The sequence below is a fragment of the Pistacia vera genome, unplaced genomic scaffold (genome assembly GCF_008641045.1).
Source record: "Pistacia vera cultivar Batoury unplaced genomic scaffold, PisVer_v2 Contig320, whole genome shotgun sequence".
NCBI lineage: Eukaryota > Viridiplantae > Streptophyta > Magnoliopsida > Sapindales > Anacardiaceae > Pistacia > Pistacia vera.
Window position 1 is genome coordinate 4,361,662 of NW_022196136.1, and position 14,333 is coordinate 4,375,994.

Genomic DNA, 14,333 nt, shown 5'->3' on the forward strand with positions numbered 1-14,333 from the left:
GTGAAGTCAAAACCCTAACCATTTGTTTAATTGATATTTCTCTTGAATTAGTTTTATTGTCATTAATTAGCTTTTAAAGTTAGTGGTAAATTTTGTTTTCATTTTAGCTTAAATTTCTCCTGCAAATCCAATATCTTTCGGTTTCTCCAACTTGACAAACAACTACAAAAATCAGTGTTTAACAAACAATCCTCGTGGGAACGATACTTTACTTATCACTTTATTACTTTTTGCGACTACTACACTTGCTACACATTGCATGTTGTAATTTCAATGCATCAAGTTTTTGGTGCTATTGTCGGGGATTGATTTTTGTGTTAACATTGAACTTTTCTTGTGTTAGCTAGATTGGAGTTTAATTTTAGTTTTAATTGTTTTCTGGTTTAATTTTGCTGTTTTGCTTTGTTAGCTTTTGATCTCACACTCTCTTTCTTTCTGTGTAGTTTATGCGAAAAGCTAAATGTCATCGAATGGTTCCTATTGATCTAGAGATTGAACGAATCGCAAGAAGACTTAATAGGGAAAGAAGAGAACGAGAGGCTATAGTCATTGAGATGGCAGAGAATAGAACATTGAGGGAATTTTCATTACCCATGGTTGATGACAGTGGTCCAAGTATAACTAGGCCACCAGTGCAAGCCAATACTTTCGAAATAAAGCCGGCAATCATCTAGATGATCCAACAGTCGGTTCAGTTTAAGGGAGATCTGAAAGAAGATCCAAATTCACACATTGCAAATTTCTTGGAGATCTGCGATACCTTCAAATCAAATGGAGTGTCAGATGACGCCATCAGATTAAGATTGTTTTCTTTTTCATTAAGGGATAAAGCAAAAGGATGGTTAATGGCACAACCACTAGGAACAATCACAACCTGGAATGAATTGGCACAGAAGTTCCTTACTAAATACTTCCCTCCAGCGAAATCTACAAAGATGAGAAATGATATCACATCATTTCTATAGGAAGAGACTGAGTCACTTTATGAAGCTTGGGAAAGATACAAAGAACTACTAAGAAAGTGTCCACACCATGGTTTGCCAGTTTGGATGCAAGTCCAAACATTCTATAATGGGTTGATGGTTAATGTGCAAACGATGGTGGATGCGACATCTGGAGGAGCATTGCAAAATAAGACACCTGAAAAAGCTTATGAGTTGCTTGAAGTCCTGGCAAGTAACAACTATCAGAGACCCAATGAGAGAATGCAGTTGAAGAAGTCTATGGGTCTTCATGAATTTGATGAGTACACGGCCATTTCAGCCCAACTTACAGCACTTCAGAAGTAATTGGGAGGTATGCAAGTGAATTCTATTCAAGCACCTTAACTAACTTGTGATTTTTGTGCAGGTAATCATGTGAGCAATGAATGTCAAGTGGGAACACCTTCGCTTCAGCTTCATCATCATCAGAACAAGTTAATTACTTGGTAGGGAATCAAAGACAACAGAACAATCCTTATTCCAACATGTACAATCCTGGTTGGAGAAATCTTCCAAACTTGTCTTGGGGCAATCAGAACCAGAAAAATCAGCAGAATAACCAATGGAATCAAAGAACAGTGCTAAAAATCAAGTGGGGCTGAATGATCAACCAGAGGAGCAGAGATTGTCAAAATTGGAAGATATGTTCAGGAAATTCATGCAAGAGACCACAGGTTTCATGAGTAAGACGAGGGCAACTTTCAGAAACCAAGGGGAGTCTATTCGAAACTTGGAGGTACAGGTGGAGCAAATAGCAAAAAAATTGAATGACCAACCACAAGGTTCCCTACCAAGCAACACGGTGACAAATCCACGTGAACAAGCGAATGCAATAACGCTACAGATTGGAACAGTCTTGGAAGAGGTGGAACAAACAGGGAAAGAAGAGAGCCCACCAAAAGGCAAGGAAGATTCTGATGAAGAAGTTGATGAAGAGATCATTATTAAAGAGAAACCAACCAGTCCCAAGGAAGATGAACCAATGCGGGAAGAGAGGCTGAGGCAAAAGAAAGAAAAATTGCCATTTCCCGAGATACCACCTGAGTTGGCACATCACACCCCTCCTATGCCTTTTCCTCAGAGGCTAAGAAAGAAAAATTAGGATAAGCAGTTTACAAAATTCATTGAGATATTTAAAAAACTGCATATTAACATTCCTTTTGTAGATGCATTGCAACAGATGCTGAGCTATGCAAAATTCCTCAAGGAAATTTTATCAAACAAAAGGAAGTTGGAAGAGGAGGAAACAATGATGCTTACGGAGGAGTGTAGTGCCATTCAACAGAAGAAGCTGCCACCGAAACTCAAGGATCCAGGGAGTTTCACTATCCCTTGTGTTATAGGAGATATTACTTTTGATAGAGTTTTATGTGATCTAGGTGCAAGCATAAACCTAATGTCTTTTTCTGTTTTCAAGAGACTAGGGATTGGCGAAGTGAAGCCAACGACCATTTCTTTGCAATTTGCAGATAGATCCATCAAGTATCCGAGGGGCATAGTGGAAGATGTATTGGTCAAGGTGGACAAAGTCATCTTTCCTGCAGACTTTGTCGTGTTGGATATGGAAGAGGACAAGGAAATGCCTCTCATTTTGGGGCGACCATTTCTTGCCACCGGAAGAGCCCTAATTGATGTGCAAGAAGGAAAATTGCTATTAAGGGTTCAAGATGAAACGATGACATTCAATGTTTTTGAGGCCATGAAATTTCCATCAGAGTCTGATTCTTGCTTTAGTGTAGACTTGGTGGACAGGCCAGTAGCAGATGCTATTGAAAAGAACACCCCTCAACTGCCTTTAGAAGCTTGCATTGCCCAATCAAAAACAATAGAGGTTGATGAACTGGCAAAGAATGAGTGTTATAGACTTTTAGAAGCACTTCAGCCGATTACCACAAGTCAAGATCCAGAATTTAAAGAATTTGACATTGAAAAAGAGAAGGAAAAAGCAAGAATGGAAGAACCTCCAAAACTTGAACTGAAGCCTTTACCTTCTCACCTCAAATATATGTACCTTGGTGAATCAGAAACCTTTTTGGTGATCATCAACGCAGGGCTAAGTAAATTAGAGGAAGAGCGGTTGATTCGGGTGTTAAGGGAGCACAAATCAGCAATTGGATAGACCATATCGGACATTAGGGGTATCTCTCCATCTTTTTGTATGCACAAGATACTCATGGAAGATGATGTCAAGCCTAGAGTGCAACCACAACGGAGATTGAATCCTTCTATGAAGGAAGTGGTGAAACTTTTAGATGTAGGCATAATTTATCCTATTTCAGATAGTCCATGGGCGAGCCCAGGGCAAGTGGTTCCAAAGAAAGGAGGTATCACGGTAATTAAGAATGACAGCAATGAATTGATACTAACTAGGACAGTCACAGGTTGGAGGGTGTGCATTGTTTATAAGAAACTGAATGAAGCGACAAGGAAGGATCATTTTCCACTTCCTTTCATCAATCAAAAGTTGGAAAGATTAGCAGGTCATGCTCATTATTGTTTCCTGGATGGTTTTTCAGGTTATAATCAGATTGCCATTGCTCCTGAAGATCAAGAGAAGACGACATTCACTTGTCCTTATGGCACCTTTGCGTACAGAAGGATGCCTTTTGGGTTGTGTAATGCACCAACCTGTAATATCCAAAATGTCAAAGGTATGTTCCTAACTTAAAATAGTCCTTTAGATGTTAATTTTATGTTAAAAAGCATAAAATCTAAGTAAGGGCAAAATAGTCAATTCATTTGGAACGGTATGAATCAATTATCCATAAAGAGGCTTAGGGGCAAAATGGTTATTTTGCCTATGGATAAGCATTGAAAAAGTCAAGGATGAGTAGGCTTCATTGCATTTAATGGCATTAATTAAGTAATAATTATGTCTAGTGTGAAATGACCAAAATGCCCTTATATGAAGAATTAAGGACTTATGAGTTATACAATTAAAATAATTGGGCCAATTGCATAATTTTGGAAAATAAATGAAATATTTTCCTATAAATGAGATGAAATTCGTTCAAGCCAAAGGAGAGAGCCTTTCTTCAACATTTCTTCCATTTTCTCTCAAATCTTCCATGAAACAAGCTTTCTTTCTCTAGGTTTTCAAGGAGTTTTGCATAATTTTTCAAGGAGAACAAGATAGGAGCCTTGGATCTTCAATTTGAAGGGTTTAAGGTAAGGATTAAAAACTTTAGTTTTGATGTGATTTGAAGATTTGAGGTAGATGTTGAGGTATAATGTTATATATGTAGGATTAAGGTGTAAAAGAAGTCAAAGGCAAAGGATTTGTTGGAGGAAGTCTTTAAAAAGGTAAGGAAGAACCTCCCATGACTTTAGGGTTTATGCTAGGGTTTGTAGATTTTTATGAAACCTTAAATTAAGGCTTTAAGGCATAGAATTAGTTGATGGCAAGTGTAGTTGAACTCATTTATTCTACTTATTGCCTTGAATTCATTATACATGAAGTTATTGCTCTTTATGTTTTATGAGTTGTTATGTTTGATTGAAGAAAATGAAGTGTGGATACTGATTGTGGCAAAAATTGTAGTATTGGAGGCCACATGGTGTTGAATGGTTGCTATTAGAAGTGTTGATGTGTTGTTTGCATTAGCTTACAATGTTATAGCAATAATGGATGATTATGGGAATGAGATTTTACACTTCCTTTAAGATGTTAAAGACTATTAAGGGGAGGTTTATTTGATCCATAAGTTAACCTATTGGTTAATGTCAATAGGAATTGATGTGGCATAGTAAATATGAAAATTCGGATTTAGTGGGCTTAGGGGTTTTGTTAACCCTGCTTCAGTATTTCGACCATAACTTGAGTTATAAAAATCGAAATGAGATGATTCTTGAAGCATTAGAAAGCTAAGACACAGACCTATAACTTTTATGTTTATGCCAAGAGCCAATTCGTTTGAGAAAAGGATGGAAAATGGCCTGAAGCATAAACTGGTTATTAAAGTTTAAGATTTAACATAATCAATTCTTATGATTATGAATTGATTATTAATGTATTATTGTAATTATGCCATGTACTAATGTTTACCCATTAGTTAGATGATCTTTGAAAGATATACATGGTCATGATGTCAATGCATGATTAATGTTATGAAATGGCATGAAGATGCAATGTAATACATGTTTTAAGATGATGTATGTGAGCAAGAGGTAATGTAAATGGATTGATAATCCATAGATGAATTAAAAGTATTAAGCTCACCAAAATATGTATTTACATGCCATAAGATGTTAGAGATGCAAATAGACATGATAGAGATGCATATAGACATGATGGAAAACGCGTAAGCATATCCTCGTATACCGGTTGAGGAAAGATGAATATATGCTTTAGATGCTAAATAACGCGTAAGCACGCCTCCCGATGATATGAGCTCTAGATGAATTTGAGGCTAGATGATATGAAGTGCTTAAGATGCTAAGAAAAGTCCGATCGAGTAGACATTAAATGGTTCATATGCGTTTAGTAGCATTACATGAGTTATGATGTTATTTACATTATGCGATGATTTATGCTCATGTTAGATGATTTTAGATGTTATATCATGACATGTGATGTGCGTGTACTATGTTTACATACTTATTTGTATGTGTACACATTGATGTTATATAGCTATGGGATAAAATGATGAAAGACATATGAAATAGAAAGGAAAAAAAAAGAAGGCGGGGGGGTGGGGTGGGGTTGAGGGGGGGTGGAAGTATCCTTAGATGTAAAAAATAAGTGGTGTGTTAACAAATATGTTTAAATAAGGGTCAAATAGCACAATTAGAATGCAATGGATCATTCCTTACTGAGCGATTAGCGCTCACCCTTTCATTGTTGATATCTTTGCAGGTAGACCAAAAGCGAAGGATGCTAGAGACAGCGGGGCTACACGTGAGGGGAGATGATTTATTGTCATCTTCATGTTTTTATCTTGGTGTAAATAATGTAAATGATAAATGTTTATGAAACACCTTTGGAAGCTTCCACCCTGTAAATATGTTTTGATTATGTAATTTTCGGATAAATTCTTAAAGTTTCTAAATTATAAGTTTGGATCCTGCGTGACATTTTATATGCATGTTTTGGATATTACTATTATTATCCTTACATAGATATTTTTTCTAAATACAACTCGTTCTTCAGACATGTATCCTCGGGAATCTCATTGAGGGATATTCAGAGGATACCTGACTGGAGGGAGGTTTTACATTTGGTATCAGAGCAAGTATTTTGTTACTTTAAAAAGGGGTGTTTTAAGATGTTTTTCATTACGGAGTCAGGCATTTATGAGAGTTGATGACAGTATCCCTCATGTAAAGTTTCGCTGCTCAAGTTGTCCGATCGCTGTAAGTATGTTTACCTGATTTTATGTAAGGATTGATTATATGATTAACATTATATGTGTGACTATGATAGGGAATAAATATGAGGAAAACCAGGAGAACGGATCCTGGACGCAGTGATGCTTCGAATGCACAAGATGTTCCAATTGCACCTGAAGCTCCTAACCCAACAGCTGCTACTTCAAGCGCTCTGGGTTTAGATGTTGCAACATTGGAGCGTATGATCCAAGAGGCTGTTAATAGAGCTTTAAGGAGAACCCCGCCAGAAAGTACAAGTACTCTGGTGACAATAGGGACAACCAATGTGTACCAAGTCAAGCAATAGGGACAAGAACCCCAGAAGCAATGGTTCCCCCACAGCAGATTGAACTGATTTATGGCCTCTCAAGTAAACATCAGGCCCCAGAATTTAGCAGCACTAATGATCCAGTAGTAGCAGAACAATGGATCAAGTTGGTAGAGAAAGCTACTGCTCTATTTCCTATGACAGATAAAGAGAAGATCTGGTATGCTACGTACCTATTGAGAGGAGATGCTATGACATGGTGGGAGCTTATGGAGCAGACTCAAGATACCACCACTCTCACTTGGTCAGGGTTCAAGGAATTGTTTGAGGAGCAGTACCGGACGGTAGACATGATATCCTTTAAACTACAAGAGTTTATTAGTCTGCAACAAGGAAATATGACGGTCAAAGAGTATTCAATCAAGTTCAACTCCTTGGCTAAGTTTGCACCCACACTGGTCAGTACACCACAGACCCAATTGGAGAGATTTGTGGGGGGACTTTATCCCACTATTGCTAGAGATGTTATGTTGGGTCATCAGCCCTCAAACATATCGTGAAGCATTCGCCAGAGCCATTAGAGCAGAGGTGTACTTACAGAAGGAGACTAGATTAGCTCTTTCCCCAACAGTGGTAAGTAGTCCTCTCTAGCTTGGCCAATCCAGTAGTGTAGAACAAGTTGTTGGCAAAGACGATAAGGGTAAAGGCAAGAAAAGAGTCCTACCTAAAGCCAACAGGAAGAACATGAAGAAAAAGGGCCAACAAAGGAAATGTGAGGTCAGTTACTGTAAGAAATGTCGGAGAAGACACAGGGGTGAATGTCTAGTGGGGACCAATGTTTGTTTCAGATGCCATCAGCCAGGTCATATTGCTAGAGATTGCCCCATTGGTTCTACAACTTCAGTACCTACAGTTGAAGGCATGATAGCCAGGGTATATAATGTGGCCTAGATGCAGGCAGATGCTAGCCCTTCAGCAGTCACTGGTCAGTTATTATTCCATGATACTCCTTTGTATGCCTTGATTGATTCTGGTGCTACTCATTCATTCATTTCCTATGGTATGATTAAAAGATTAGGGTTAATGCCTATTAGAGTAGAACGAGCCATTAGGATTGAATTGCCTGATGGTAAGGGTGTAGTGACCAATGAAGTCTTAATGGGGGAGTTAGTGACTATTAAAGGCTGAGATATGATGGTAGATTTGATTGTCTTCAATATGCCAGACTTTGACATCATTCTTGGGATGAACTTTCTTAGTAGATATGGAGCACAGATAGACTGTCACAAGAAAAAAGTCAAGTTTAATCTAGACCATGGGGATAACTTCATTTTTGGAGAAGGGCACCTAACTAGCATGATGATTGGTGCAGCAAAAGCTAGGAAGATGTTGAAAAAGGGGTGTTTTGGGTACATTGCACATGTAGTAAATAAGAAAGAGAGTTCGAGCCCTAATGTACATGAGGTACCGGTGGTAAATGAATTTATTAATGTGTTTCCAGATGAATTGCCAGGTTTACCTCCAGAGAGGGAAGTATAGTTTAGTATAGAACTAGCCCCTGGTATAGCACCTATTTCTAAGGCTTTTTATCGCATGGCCCCAGCTGAGCTCCAAGAATTGAAGAAGCAGTTACAAGAGTTGTTAGACAAGGGCTTTATCAGGCCGAGTCATTCCCCATGGGGTGCTCCAATTCTATTTGTGAAAAAGAAGGATGGGTCTATGAGGATGTGTATAGATTATTGTGAACTGAATAAAGTAATGGTAAAGAATAAGTACCCCTTGCCCAGGATAAATGATTTGTTTGACCAGTTGAAAGGTGCCTCAGTGTTTTCTAAAATTGATCTAAGGTCAGGATACCATCAGGTTAGAGTGGCTAAGGAGGATATACCGAAAACAGCTTTCCGAACAAGGTATAGGCATTATGAATTTGTTGTGATGCCATTCGGATTGACCAGCGGGCAAGTGGAACTGTCGAACAGAGAATTGAAAAGAATTTTAGAGAAGATAGTTAACGCGTCTAGGAAGGATTGGTCACGAAAGTTGGATGATGCATTATGGGCATACCGCACTGCATTCAAGACTCCAATTGGTATGTCTCCATTCCGATGGAACTCGAGCACAAGGCATATTGGGCAATCAAGCAGCTAAACATGGATTTACAAGCTGCTGGGGAGGAAAGGTTGCTGAAATTGAATGAACTTGACGAGTTTCGTCAAGAAGCGTATGAGAATGCCCAGATTTACAATGAAAAGACTAAGAGGTGGCATGACATGCATATAACGAAGAAGAACTTTGACGTGGGTTAGAAAAAATTGTTGTACAATTCTAGACTTAGGCTCCTCCTTGGAAAACTTAAGTCTAGATGGTCTGGACCCTTCATAGTTACTGAAGTCTACCCATACAGAGCTATAGAGATTTCACATTAAGAAAATGGGGCATTTAAGGTCAATGGACAGCAGTTGAAGCCATACATTGATGGGGTGATGAGTTGCAAGTCACTACCCGTCAAACTCAACATCCTGGAATGATGACTTGAGAAAGTCAAGCTTCCGACTATAAACAAGCGCTTTTTGGGAGGCAACCTAAGAGTTCTCAGTTGTTTGTTTGTTTTTTTGAATTTGTTTAGCTGTTTTATGATTTACAATAAATTTAATTTCGTTGTTTTTGGTGTTTCAAGTGAATGATCGAATTGGGGCGAAAAGCAGAATTCTCCAGTTTTCGCCGCAGCGTTGTGCACTTAGCCAATATGGGATTGAGGAATTTCTAGACTTCGCCGCAGCGTTGTTTTCACTGGAATTTTTAGCCGCGGCATAAACTGCATTGTGCGAATGAGCTAAGGAAAGTTCACCGTGGCAAAGTCTGTTCTTTGCCGTGGCACTGTGTTCACTGTAATTTTTTGGCGCGATGAGAAATTTTCTTTGTCGCGGCATCAACTGGATTGTACAATTGAACGAAGAACTTCGCCGCGGCGAAGTCTGTTTTCTATAAAAGTTGCAGTGACTTTTCATTTTTTGCAAAAAATTTCAAAGAACACCCAAGAGTCAAACACTTCCACCTTCAATCCAGAGATTTTTTAGTGCATTTTCTCCCCTCTACTCCACTCCTTAACCCTTACAAACACTAAATCAACTCACTTTGTCAAGGATTTTTGCAAAATTTTGAAGAGAAGTTTAGAAACCCTAGGTTTTCCAAAATTGGGGATCTTGCAATTTGGGCCGAAATTGGTGAGATTGGTGGTGCATTCATCGTGGGATTAGAAAGATTTCGAGTTCTCCAACCTTCAATTTGATCAATTTCAATTGTTAGTGCTTTAAATTTGAGAAATTGATTGAATGTGCTGAGTTGTGAATTTTGGTGAAGTTTGTGGTTTCATTTTGATTTAAGAAGTGTGGAGTTTGATTTGTTGGTCGTTGAGGAAGTTGGGTTTTCGATTTTGAAGTGTTTTGATTGAGTTTGGAAGAGTGGTTATTTGGGGGTGTGTAATTTTCAAAACCTTGATGTGAATTTAGGAGTGATTGTGGTTAGTAGCAAGAGTACTTTAGCGTTGAATTGTTGAGTTGAAATTTTAGTTTGGGGGTAGATTTGAGTAATCACAGTGAAAACCAAAATGCCGCTCAAAACAGCTACCAGGGGTAAAGGAAAACAAGTCGATAATAGGTTTGTGAATGAGAAGGCTCGGCAGAGTTATGAAGGCGCAATTAAAAGAAAAGACAAAGGGTTTATTGCCGAGAGAGGATTGACCACAATCCATAGAGAAGATTGGAATCGAGGGAGAAATTGGGATATCTTTATGAGTGCACTGGAACACTTAGCCATAGAGCCAATAGTGAGAGAATTTTACGCCAACTTCCCTGAGTGTGATCTCGGGCCGGTTTATGTAAGAGGTATCAATGTGCCAATCGATGCAAAGGTTATCAATGATTCCTACAAACTTGATCCAATTGACCGTGATGAGTACCAGGAATTTAAAAAGAAGCAGATTAAGGAGGAAAAGATTCTTAAGGTCATAGCAAAGTCAGGTACCTCTTGGGATATTTCGAAGAAGGGAAGAAGAAGCATTAAAGGAACGAATTTGATTCCTATGGCTAGATTGTGGCAGTATTTTGTTTGTGTGAGGATGGTCCCGGAGACGTATTATAGTACAGTGGTTTTTGATCTAGTAGTGTTACTTTATTCCATTGCCACTGGAAAGAAAATGGATGTGGGAAATATAATCATGAAGAGTATACGACATGCAACCAAACCAGGGCGAGTGAGCTTCACCTTCCCACATCTTATCACTGAGTTGTGCACTCGAGTAGGAGTCAAGAAGGCAGATGATGAACCACTTATTCATCTTGCCCCACCCCTCGACACCAACTACTATCACAAGCTACTTGAGCGTCCTCCCAGAGAAGGACCCAGCTCTGGAACGAAAAGACAAAGAACCACAGAAGCTGCCACAACATCCAGTTCAAAGGAGTTGCTGCAGCAAATTTTGGACAAGGTGATCCGGATGGAACGACGTCAAGATTGGATGGCAGGGCAGACCTGAATGCTGTACGATATGTAACACAGCTGCTGTACCAATCTGGGCGTTGATGTTTCAAACTTCCAATGGCAAGACTGGCAAGACGAGGAAGAAGATGATTCCATGGAAGAAGATGATGACACCGAAGGAGATGAGGAAGACGAAGAATGAAACCTGAGCACTTGTTTTTGTATTTTATGTTTTCAGTTGTTCTTGTTATGTTTTATACATTGGAACTTATTTTCTTTTCTGTTTAGATTGTTAATTGTTGTTTGAATTTTCTAGTTTAGTTTGTAAGGGCGAGATTAGGTTGTAATATTTTCATATTATTCAGTGGAAATTTCTAACACAGTGGACACCATAGAATTGCATTTGTTTTACAGATGATGATGATGAGGAAGCCAAGGAATGATTGTGCATGCTGTTGAACGGAAATCAAACTTCACGAATTAATCAGGGAACTATCTCGTACCTTTTTCATTCAGTTTTTCTATTCCTGGGATATGCATGATTTGACATTGGGGACAATGTCAATTTTAGTTTGGAGGTAGGAAAATTTGAAATTTTGTTTTGTGTTTAGTTCTTTTTATGTTTTGGATTTTTGTGCCTATGATGAATTGCATAAGTCTATGATGAGAATAGGATTGTTGGGATTTTATTTATGGAAAATGTTAAACATTGCTTCAAGTTTAGGTTGGTTGATGAATTTTTCCTTTCTAGAGGTTTGTTGAGTGGTTCCACCACCATTTTCATTTTTTCGGCATGCTTAGAAACATTTTATGTGGTTAGGTGAAGTCTTGATAATGTTGGTAGACTCTAGAACCTAGTTGAGTAGTGCTTGAGGCGAAATTCTAGGAATAGACATTATTGAGGAAGTGATTCATACAGTTTTTCAGAACGTTTGAGCCTTTCCAACCGACCATGAAATTTTTTTCCCTAGTCACCCATTTGAGCCTTATGAAATCATCACTGTCCTATTCTTCCTGTGCAACTAAAAATGCCCAAACATTTCACCCTAAACACGTGCCACAACCTTTAAGAGAATTCAAACCTAAGGCAGACACAAAAGAGTTTGGAGAGTTATGTGAGATTTTGACGAACCAAAATAATAAGTTTGGGGGTTGCGAGAAGGGCAAGAAAAAAAAGGGGTAATTGACCTCAATAAATTAATGTTGCTTTAAAAAAAAAAAAAATAGATAAAAAGAAATAGAAATTGAGAATCTCATCTCAGAATCAAAAACAAGAATTGCACATGTTGAGGTTTATAAAAGGGTTGACACCTTGATCGGTGGTTGAGAAAGAAAGCGGAGATTGATTTTGTTCTTAGTGTTTGCTTAAAGGAAACCGAGTTCTCTTACTTTGTCTATCTTATCCTTTTCTTTGGAGCCCACTAACCGAGCCTAACGTTACAAGCCTATAAAGACCTTTTGATCCTTAGTGATGTCTAATCCTCATTAGTGGAGAGTAGTTCGATACTTAGGCTTATGGAGTCTATCACCATTTGATAAACTTTGCATTTCTGCATAAAATAATCTGGGAATTCGGAAGGTGGACTGAAGTGGCGATTACCTACTCAGCAGGCCGATATAGAAAATAGTGAACTCAATTTATAACTTCTTGGAGTGTTAAGCATTTTCCAGTAATAATGTTTCAACAATTTTTTAGACTTATATAAATTCTAGGCAGTTCTTTGTGTTTGATTTTCAATTATGTTGTCTTTTTCTATTTTTTAGTTGTTTTCTTTTTGTCGTGTTTTGTACCTGATGCTCGGGGACGAGCATGTCTTAAGTTTGGGGGTATTTGATAATCCTAGGATTATACTGTTTTATCTAGGCTTTTTGGCCAGATGTTGGATACTTCTTATGTCGTTTTTACCTGAATTACAACATAATTTCATATGTTTTATGTTTTAGGCCAAAACGTGCACTTTGAGCAAATAAACAGCGGAATTGAGTTTCTGGACCCAAAAGCAAGCGAATGTTAGAATTCGAGGAAGTTCTGAAGCAGATTTGAAGCACGATGAAGCTTGTTCCTATTGGAGAGCACCAAAGATTGAAGATTCAAGCAAGGAAGCAAGCGGAGGGCAATTCCGTAATTTCAGAATTGTTCAGAATAGTTCGCCACGGCGAAGTTCTTTCCTCGCTGCGGCGATAAAATCGCGAGAACTCGTTGTCATGGCGAAGTTTATTCTTCACCGCAGTGAAGTCTGCAAGTTCCAGTTTTTATTAAAACGCACAGTTTTGTTTTAGGCAAGTTTTACGTTTCCTTGGACCGACTATATAAGAAAAACTTAGCCATTTTAGAGAGGAGTTCAACATTTTTGGGAGAAAGAAGAGAAGATTGAAGATTAACTCTTTGGATTCATCAAATAGGGAAGATTTTCGTTCTCTTTTCTTTATTCCAACATGTTGAATGCATTGTTTACTATTTTTATTTCTATTTGTGTAAATTTTAGTGTGAACTAACTCACTTTGGGTTAGGGTTTTGATGTAATTGGGATTTTTATGTTTAATCAATAGATTAATGTTGCTTTTACATTCTATTGCATGGATTGTGTGATTACTTTTGTTTTTATTGAAATTATTTGTTGAACATGATGAGATTGAGAAATGAATATCATGTATGAGCTTCTTAGGGTAATCGCCATTGTTGTATTGAATGCTAGAGATAGGTTTGAGAATCAATGGAATCAATTTAGGATTCCATTAGCTTAATGAACTTGGATCTATTAATCTTCAAATTGTTAGGTGCGGAAGCTTAATAGGGAAAAGTAGGAAAACATAGCCTGAGAAGGTATGTTTTACACATAAGGGAGTCCGATTTATAATCCGTGCATGTGAGTGTAGAAGTAGCATAATTCGTAGATTAATTCATAAAATCCTAGTGAAGTCAAAACCCTAACCGTTTGTTTAATTGATATTTCTCTTGAATTAGTTTTACTGTCATTAATTAGCCTTTAAAGTTAGTAGTAAATTTTGTTTTCATTTTAGCTTAAATTTCTCCTGCAAATCCAATATCTTTCGGTTTCTCCAACTTGACAAACAACTAGGAAAATCAGTGCTTAACAAACAATCCTTGTAGGAACAGTATTTTACTTATCACTTTATTACTTTTTGCAACTAGTGCACTTGCTACACATTGCATGTTGTAATTTCAACGCATCAATAGCACCTACCAACCCAACCATCATGACTTGACCTCGCGT

General features: G+C 38.0%; 1 non-coding gene across 1 annotated transcript; it reads right to left on the reverse strand.

Annotated features, from left to right (window-relative positions):
* Positions 1 to 932: 932 nt before the first annotated feature.
* Positions 933 to 1,039, reverse strand: LOC116137202. Its single transcript, XR_004129128.1, has one exon. It is a non-coding gene; the product is annotated as a small nucleolar RNA R71 (small nucleolar RNA).
* Positions 1,040 to 14,333: the final 13,294 nt, after the last annotated feature.